Source organism: Podarcis bocagei (genome assembly GCF_964188305.1).
Source record: "Podarcis bocagei genome assembly, chromosome: W".
Taxonomy (NCBI): domain Eukaryota; kingdom Metazoa; phylum Chordata; class Lepidosauria; order Squamata; family Lacertidae; genus Podarcis; species Podarcis bocagei.
This window is the reverse complement of record NC_138131.1, coordinates 93,613,534-93,623,104: the sequence shown is the minus strand read 5'-3', so window position 1 is coordinate 93,623,104 and position 9,571 is coordinate 93,613,534.

Below are 9,571 nucleotides of genomic sequence, written 5' to 3'. Positions count from 1 at the left end.
TTCTCACTTATATATACAACTTGCTGCAAGCTGCTGAGTCATGCTGACCCAGCTTTATTCACATTAAAGAAACAGCGGCCATTTTAGCCGTGACACCCCTTCTGTTTCTTAAATGCGAAAAACCCCAACAGAAACAATACATTACAACAATACATTATATACATAAACCCAGTTTTGTCATCAATTCATTATGGCATGTTGCTGGCAAAGGCTTGGTAAACAAATCAGCAATATTATGTTGTGACTGACAATACTCCAGTTTGATTACCCCATTCTGTACACAATCTCTCACATTCGCATGACGGATAGCAATATGTTTTGATGCAGATTTCATTATTTCCGAGCCCGCTAATGCAATGCACGATTGGCTATCTTCATACACTTGGATAGGCAAATCTACTTTACAATCTAGATCTTTTAGTATCTGTATAAACCACATGATTTCATTGCATGCTAGCGACAGGCTCCCATATTCTGCCTCACAGGATGAGGTTGCAACAAATCCTTGTTTCCTTGACCTCCATCCAATTATGGAATTGGCAAACATCATAACCATTCCACTTGTAGATTTTCTAGTAGCTACACAGCTTCCCCAGTCCGCATCAACAAATACTTCTAGTTTTTCATCTTGTGTACTAGATATCTTTAAATATACATTTAATGTCCCCTTTAGATATCTGATAAGCCTTTTCAAAGCACACCAATCGGCAGTACTGGGTTTAGATACACGTTGGCTCAGAACATTTGTAGCACATGCAATGTCTGGCCTTGACCACTGGCTTAAATACAACAGTGATCCTATTTTTGAGTGATACAACTCAGGCTGATCAAATTCATCATCACACAGTGTCTTTGGGAAATCTGGTGTCATGGGAGTCTGAACTGGCTTGCAGTTTTCCATGCCAAACTGCTCTATTAAATGAAGAATTTTCTCTTTCTGGCTCAATAGGAAGCTTCCATCAGCTTCCTGCCTTACTTCTACTCCCAAGTAATTGCTTACAGGCCCTAAGGCTTTAAGCTTAAACCTCTTTTCTAGTTGACTTGTGAGCTTCTGGATCTCATCTGTGGAACTCCCTGCCACAAGCAAATCATCAACAAAGACTAAGAGCATTAGATATTTGTTGCCTGTCCCCTTGGTGTACAGACATGGATCAGCCACACTCCTTTTAAAACCAAGTTTTACAAGGGCTTCATTTAAACACTGGTTCCAACACCTTCCACTTTGTTTGAGACCATAAACAGCCTTTCTCAAACGCCAGACTGCACCATTCTCCTCTTCAAACCCAGGGGGTTGTCTCATTAACACTTCATGGTCTAAATTTGCATGCAGATATGCAGCATCAACATCAAAATGGTGCACTGCTAGTTGTCTTACAGCAGCAATGGAAAGCATTAAACGAAAAGTTTCACTCTTTACCGTGGGAGAAAACACTTCATCATAACTCTCCCCTTTAATCTGAGTGAACCCTCTGGCTACTAATCTGGCTCGAAAACGTGGTTCCCCAGATGCAAGGGTTTTCCTTTTGTAAACCCACTTGCATGACACCACTCTGCCACCAGGGGGTGGCATTATGACCTCAAACACTTTGTTACGTTTAAAAGAGTCCATTTCTTCTTTCATAGCTTGTTCCCACAAAGCACGTTCCCCAGGGGGTAAGTCTAAGACTTCATTATAACTTTGTGGTTCCACACAACTCACATTGCATACTCTCACTCCTCCTAGGTTCAAACACTGAGGAGGTACACCCTTGTTTGAACGCTGGGAGCGCCTAGGCACAACTACTTCTTCTTCCCCCCTTATCTCTGGCTCTTCTTCCTCTTCCTCTAGAGAAGTATTATCTATTGCCACATCTTTTGGGGAAATCTGTGCCTCCTCCTCATTCTGCTCCTGTGTTGCCAATGGCTGAGAGGAAGCCTCTTCTCTTACTTGCAGGGGCAGTAGGCAATCAGGGTTAGCATGGATCTCAGTCCATCTGTCCTGGTCAGCGAAGTCTGCACTTCGTGACAGAACCACGCGTCCTGGGCGTAAATTGAAACGCCACCCTTTGCCATAGGACTGGTATCCCACAAACCGCAGTTTCTGTGCTCTAGCGCCCCCTTTCTGGCGCTGAGCTTTGGGAATGTTTACATGTGCCCAAGAACCCCAATTATGGAGCATTGTCCACTCTGGTTCTTTCCCAAACAACACACAATATGGAATATCTTTTATAGAGCTAGACCAGGTTCTATTAATCAAAAAGTTCGCGGTCAGAAAAGCCTCGCCCCACAGCCTATGGTTGTGGCCCAATCCTGCATCCACTAGCAGGCAGTCCTTTACTGACTGTATCACAGCCCCACGTCTTTCACACAGACCATTTTCAGCAGGGCTATAAGGGTTAGTCAAACGGTGAGTGATCCCCTTACGTCGCAACCATGTCCCAAATTGTTTGTTCAGAAATTCTCCGCCCCTATCTGTTTGCAGCTGCACAACAGGCCGAGCGAAGAGCTTTTCAGCTTGGGCAACCCATTCTCTGAATGTGGGGAAACACTCAGATTTCTGCTTTAACAAAAACAGCCAACTAAAACGTGATTTGTCATCTATTACCAGAAAAGCATATCTGGCGCCCCCTTCAGTCTTCTGTGGAAAAGGGCCTATCACGTCACAATGGACAAGTTCTAAAACCTCTTTAGATACTCTGTCGCTTTTAGAAGCCACAGGCTTCCTCTTAGATTTGGCCATTTTACATACATTGCAATCTAGGAAACAGTTACAGCTATTTACTTTTAGGTTCTTGCACACCTTTTGCATCTCTGAAAGCACACGGAAATTGGCGTGACCCAGTTTTCTGTGCAGTTGATGTACACACCCCTTATGAACTGGCAAATTATCCTGAACCACCTGAGCTGCTTTAACAGGCTTGTCCTGCATTACATATAACCCATTTTCCAACTTTGCATGGCCACATACCTGAGTTCCATTCTTTATCAGACAGCCATCCTGCATGAACTTAACACTATACCCTGCATTAATCAAACAGCTTACAGACAGTAAACAATAGTCCAAACTGCTGACAAACAGAGTCTCTGGTAGAGTAGTGTTCAAGCACTGCAGGAAACATGTTCCCTGGCCATCAATCTTGCTTCTACGACCATCAGCAAGATAAATTGAGTCTTTTCCATCAGCTGGCTTCTCCAGGGTCTTAAAGTCCTCCCGACTATTGCAGATAATCCTGCTGCTGCCAGAGTCCAGCAACCATGTTCCCCGAGGTATCTTTCTCTCCTCCCGAGAAAATGCAGACACAAACTGAGCAGAACGCGTGTTCTTCTTCCCTGAAGAGAACCCCTTCTGCTTACGTTTCTGTGTCGATTGCTGTCTCTGCTCCATGTCGTCTCCTGGAAGTCTTGCCCTGCATTGACGTTGGAGATGCCCGGGTTGGTTGCATCTATAGCACCTCCTCACCGCCATGGCCAAGTCCAAACCTTGGCGTTGCTCCATTGGCAGATTCTGCTGCTGGCCCCCTCGGCTGTAACTCCTCCGCTCTTGGAGTTCAGCCTGTCTATCTGACCTTCTTTCTGCTTCTTCGGTCAATCTGCCAACCACATACTCAAGGGTCAGATCTCGGGGACGCATACTCTCCATGCTGTTAATCACAGGCAACCAGCTTTCAGGCAAACTTGAAAGGATAATGTAGGTTTGGTCAGTCTCATCATAACGCTTACCTCTCTGTTGTAGTTGAAGAAACAGAGATTTCAGCGTTTGAAGATGAGTTGCCAAACTCTCACCTTCTTTCATAACAGTCCTGAACAGCCTTCTGGTCAGAGAAATGATAGTTCCAGCAGTTTCTCTGACATGCATTGCCCTTAATAAATTCCAGCACTCAAACGCTGTGCTGGCATTTGCTACATGCAATAACTGAGAGTTGCTCAAACACAGCATAATTTGGGCACGGGCCCTTTCATCTAACCGTTTTTTCTCAGCAGAGTCAGTCCTCAAAACCTCAGTTTCAACACAGTCCCATAGTCCATCTCTCCTTAACAACTGCTGCATTTTAATTGACCAACTCAGCCAGTTGCTCTCTGAGAGAAGTTCAAAAGGGATGCCTCCCCCAATATTTACAACTTGGGAAGACTGGAAATCTGCCATCTCTGCTGGTGCTTGCTGAGCCCCTTCTGTGGGGTCTCCAGCAATCACTCCTGACTCTCTCTTTAGAGTCCAACTAGATGGTCCTGGCTGGCACTCACCGGCTTCTAGCTGCTGCCTCTGTTGACCCTCAGGTCCCGCCTGGCTCTGCAACTGGTGTAGCCACTCTGTGAGTCGCCTACTGTGGTCCTCTAGCAGTTCAAACTGTTCCAGTAGCCGACGCTGAGTGCTTTCCTAATCCTCAGATCCTAGCTGCTCCAGCGTCGTTGCAGACAGTTACAGCTTGCCACCAACTGCTCCAACGCACAGCCACTGTCTCCAGGAACCACCAGGACTCACCAGCTCCTTGCTGAAATGCTGTTAGTCGTTTTGCACTCTGCACATGCTCAGAAACACTGGGCCCATAACCTGTCAGTGTTTGTAAAAAGCAAAAAAAAAGAAGGAAAGGGTTCTGACCTCCCTTTGTCTCTTCAGCCTGGTCCTCGGACCCTTGTCGGCACAAAAGAGTCCGAGAGAATATCCTTGCAGAGTTTTATTCTTAAAAGTCCTTGTGCAAAACACGACTGAATACCTATACACACCAGCACCAACCAACCCAAACACCAGCCACAGCCCAAACTAACATTTCTCACTTATATATACAACTTGGTGCAGGCCGCTGAGTCATGCTGACCCAGCTTTATTCGCATTAAAGAAACAGCGGCCATTTTAGCCGTGACACGTTCTCCTTCAATTGAGATAGAACCGAAACACCTATGGTTGATTTCGGCTGATAATAAACATGTCACTCTGCGCTTTTTCAGTGAATGTGCATTCTAACCCCAAAAACACCAATTTGAAATAAGCCCAATCAGGGCTTTATCATCATCTTTTTATATACGTGGAACCCAAAACACCTTTTTGCTTTGGTTGGGGGTGATTTTGGTGCACACCCAAAAAACACCATGCGAATTGTAATAAGCCCAAAGAAAGCTTATTTGTCTTCTTTCTATGCATATGGAAGCAAAAAGACGGTGTTGTGTTATTTTGGTTTCATCACACACACTTTGCGATTTCTGGGTCAATGTGCATTAACACCAAAGAAAACGACTTGAAATAAGTGAAATCCAATATTCTTCTTTCTATGTAGCTGGAACACAAAACAACCTGTTTGGCTTTGTTTAGGCTTATTACACTTCGCTTTGCTAGGGCTTGGGTTAGGTTTAGGGTTAGGGTTAGGGTTGGGGTTAGGGTTAGGGTTAGGGTTAGGGTTAGGGTTAGGGTTGGGGTTGGGGTTGGGGTTGGGGTTGGGGTTGGGGTTGGGGTTAGAGTTAGGGTTAGGGTTAGGGTTAGGGTTAGGGTGAGAGTGAGGGTTAGGGTTAGGGTTAGGGTTGGGGTTGGGGTTGGGGTTGGGGTTGGGGTTGGGGTTGGGGTTGGGGTTGGGGTTAGGGTTAGGGTTAGGGTTGGGGTTGGGGTTGGGGTTGGGGTTGGGGTTGGGGTTGGGGTTGGGGTTGGGGTTGGGGTTGGTGTTGGGGTTGGGGTTGGGGTTAGGGTTAGGGTTAGGGTGAGAGTGAGAGTGAGAGTGAGAGTGAGAGTGAGAGTGAGAGTGAGAGTGAGAGTGAGGGTTAGGGTGAGGGTGAGGGTGAGGGTTAGGGTGAATGACCACCGAAAGAACAATCCAAGCTTATTTGTCCTCTTTCTATTGAGATGGAACCAAAACACCTATCCTTTATTTGGGCTGATAACGACAATGTCACTCTGCGATTTTTGGGTGAATGTGCATTCTAACCCACAAAACATCAATTTGAAATAAACCCAATCAGAGCTTTATCATCTTTTTTTTATGTAGATGGCACCCAAAACACCCTTTTGCTTAGGTCGGTGGTGATTCCCGTGCACACCCACAAAACACCATGCGAATTGAAATAAGACCAAGCAAAGCTTATTCGTCTTCTTTCTACGCATATGGAAGCATTATTTTAGTCTCATTACACACTGCGATGTCTGGGTCAATTTGCATTAACACCAAAGAACAAGACTTGAAATAAACGAAATCCAAGATGCTTCTTTCTATGTAGCTGGAACCGAAAACAACCTGTTTGGCTTTGTTTAGGCTTATTACATTTCTCTTTGCTAGGGTTAGGGTTAGGGTTAGTGTGAGGGTTAGGGTTAGGTTTAGGATTAGGATTAGGGTTAGGGTTAGGGTTAGGGTTAGGGTTAGGGTTAGGGTTAGGGTTAGGGTAAGGGTTAGGGTTAGGCTGAGGGTTGGGGTTAAGGTTAGGGTTAGGGTTAAGGTTAGGGTTAGGGTTAGGGTTAGGGTTAGGGTTTGGGTTAGGGTTAGGGTTAGGGTTAGGGTTAGGGTTAGGTTAGGGTTAGGGTTAGGGTTAGGGTTAGGGTTAGGGTTAGGGTTAGGGTTAGGGTTAGGGTTTATGACCACGAAAGAACAATCCAAGTTTATTCGTCCTCCTTCTATTGACATAGAACCGAAACAACTATGTTTGATCTCGGCTGATAACAATCATGTCACTCTGTGATTTTTGAGTGAATGTGCATTCTAACCGCAAAAGCACCAATTTCAAATAAACCCAATCAGGGCTTTATCATCTTTTTCTGTAGAATCATAGAATCATAGAATCATAGAATCATAGAATCATAGAGTTGGAAGAGACCACAAGGGCCATCAAGTCCAACCCCCTGCCAAGCAGGAAACACCATCAGAGCACTCCTGACATATGGTTGTCAAGCCTCTGCTTAAAGACCTCCAAAGTAGGAGACTCCACCACACTCCTTGGCAGCAAATTCCACTGTCGAACAGCTCTTACTGTCAGGAAGTTCTTCCTAATGTTTAGGTGGAATCTTCTTTCTTGTAGTTTGGATCCATTGCTCCGTGTCCGCTTCTCTGGAGCAGCAGAAAACAACCTTTCTCCCTCCTCTATGTGACATCCTTTTATATATTTGAACATGGCTATCATATCACCCCTTAACCTCCTCTTCTCCAGGCTAAACATGCCCAGCTCCCTTAGCCGTTCCTCATAAGGCATCGTTTCCAGGCCTTTGACCATTTTGGTTGCCCTCCTCTGGACACGTTCCAGTTTGTCAGTGTCCTTCTTGAACTGTGGTGCCCAGAACTGGACACAGTACTCCATGTGAGGTCTGACCAGAGCAGAATACAGTGGCACTATTACTTCCCTTGATCTAGATGCTATACTCCTATTGATGCAGCCCAGAATTGCATTGGCTTTTTTAGCTGCCGCGTCACACTGTTGGCTCATGTCAAGTTTGTGGTCAACCAAGACTCCTAGATCCTTTTCACATGTACTGCTCTCAAGCAAGGTGTCACCCATCTTGTATTTGTGCCTCTCATTTTTTTTGCCCAAGTGCAATACTTTACATTTCTCCCTGTTAAAGTTCATCTTGTTTGTTTTGGCCCAGTTCTCTAATCTGTCAAGGTCGTTTTGAAGTGTGATCCTGTCCTCTGGGGTGTTAGCCACCCCTCCCAGTTTGGTGTTGTCAGGGGTTTAGGTGCAGAGGCACGGGCAAGGGAGGAAACAGAGAGCGAAGGGGAGGAGACAGAGGAAAGGATGAGTGATGACGACGACCCGAGATCTCCCAGTCTTTCCAGTGAATCAGAGGATTCACAGAAAGGAGCACCAGTGGCCAGGGCATGGGGGGAGTCTAGGGAGGCACCCCAGGAAGATAGAGCCAGAGGAGACTCAGGGGGGAGCAGCTGGAAATCGGGACCAGCGTCACCGCCAGGAAGCAGGGAAGAGGAAAGGAGCCAGGGGGGAAGCGCTGGCAGCTCACCACAGGAGGGAGGGCAGGAGTCAGGAGTGGCCACACCTCCATCGGGGAGCGAAGAAACGGTTAAGAGGAAAGTGGAAGGTTGGGCGCGCGCGCCAAGTTCAAATGCAGAGGAAGGCGGCGCAGTGAGCAGCCCCGAAAGGGAACCAGGTCCTAAAGCCCGGCGCAAGGAGGCAGAAGGGTCCGGGTCAGCGTCAGAAGAATCCCGGAAGGAAGAAGCCCCGGGGGGTAGAGGGACCCAGAGGAGGACAGTCAGGAGGAAAAGGTGGAGCAAGGCTAGGATATTAAGTTGGTGCGCACGGGGCGGAGACTCAGACGGAGCCTCGCCGATCTAGCTAGTAGACGTAGAGTTGCAGATAGCAGCGTGAGAATGGAAACTGTAATTCAATAAAGACTTTTACTTAATGACCGCTGGCTAGCGTGATCCTCTGTGAGCTAGGATCTTGAAGCAGCTCTGACAGTAGGCTCCGTCTCTACATTGTGGGCATCTGCAGCCTCGAGGAGGGGAGAGAAACAGGCGCCCACTAGCGAGCTCACGAACGGCAGGAGACATGACGGCTGAGCAGCAGATAGAGGACCTCAGAAAAGCAGTGGCACAACTGAACGCCGAGGTTCTCGCATCCAGGAAGAGAGAGGACGAGGCAGCTGCCGCCTGCAGGGATCTCCAAGTCAGGTTAGACGTACTGGCAAAGCAAACACCCCGGCAGGAGGGAATTGGGTTGGCGAGACGGACAGGCGGGCTGCTCTCTCACTTCGATGGGAACCTGCAACAGTATCCCAACTTTAGAGCCGACGTACTGTGCGCACTGCAACTGTTGCATAAAGACTTTAGAGATGAACAGGAGAGAGTGGGGTTCATCATGTCCCATCTGCATGGGGAGGCGAAAGCATGGTTGCGCAATTTATGGAGAGATAACGATCCGGCGCTCCAGAATGCGGATGCCTTTATTAAAGCGATGGATGGGTGTTTCTTATCAAGTATTGACATTGATCTTGCACGGAAGGAGGTGCATGGGCTGAGACAAGGGAGGGCCAGCGTCAGACAGTATCATGCCCGCTTTTTCGCCTTGGTCAGCGCCCTGGAATGGGACAGAGATTCGGCTCCTGTAAGAGACCTCTTTTGGGAGGGACTGCACAACTCGATTAAAGATGAGATAGCGAGGGGGGAGAGACCCCAAACCACCCAGGAGGTCGTTCAGAGGGCACTGGCTGTGGGGGTGAGGCTGGAAGGACGTCCGTGGAGCAAGGACGAAGGATGTGGAGGGCGCGAACCAGCCGGGGGCCCCTCCTTCTTTCCCAGAGAAGCAGCGCGGGCGCAATCCACGCTTCCGCCAGGAGGAGGAGCCGAACCTATGGAGGTTGGAGGTGCAAGGGCTCAGTCAGCAACCAGAGCCCTGGCACCGGCAGCAGTGAAGGCGAAGCCTCCTAGAGGGACCAGGAAGTGTTACGTCTGTGAGCAGCCAGGGCATATGGCGAAAGAGTGTCCCCAGAGGCCCCACAAGCTTACTGCAGCCTCAGCAATGGTGACTGCAGCAACGCAGCAGGGAGGACCACAGCAGGGAAACGACGATGTCTGGCTGGAGGAAGAGGCACTGGGGCCCAGCCAGACGTGTTAGTGACGCAGTCCCCAGAAATTTTACAGCCAGTGAACCCCCTCCCGCCCAAACCAGT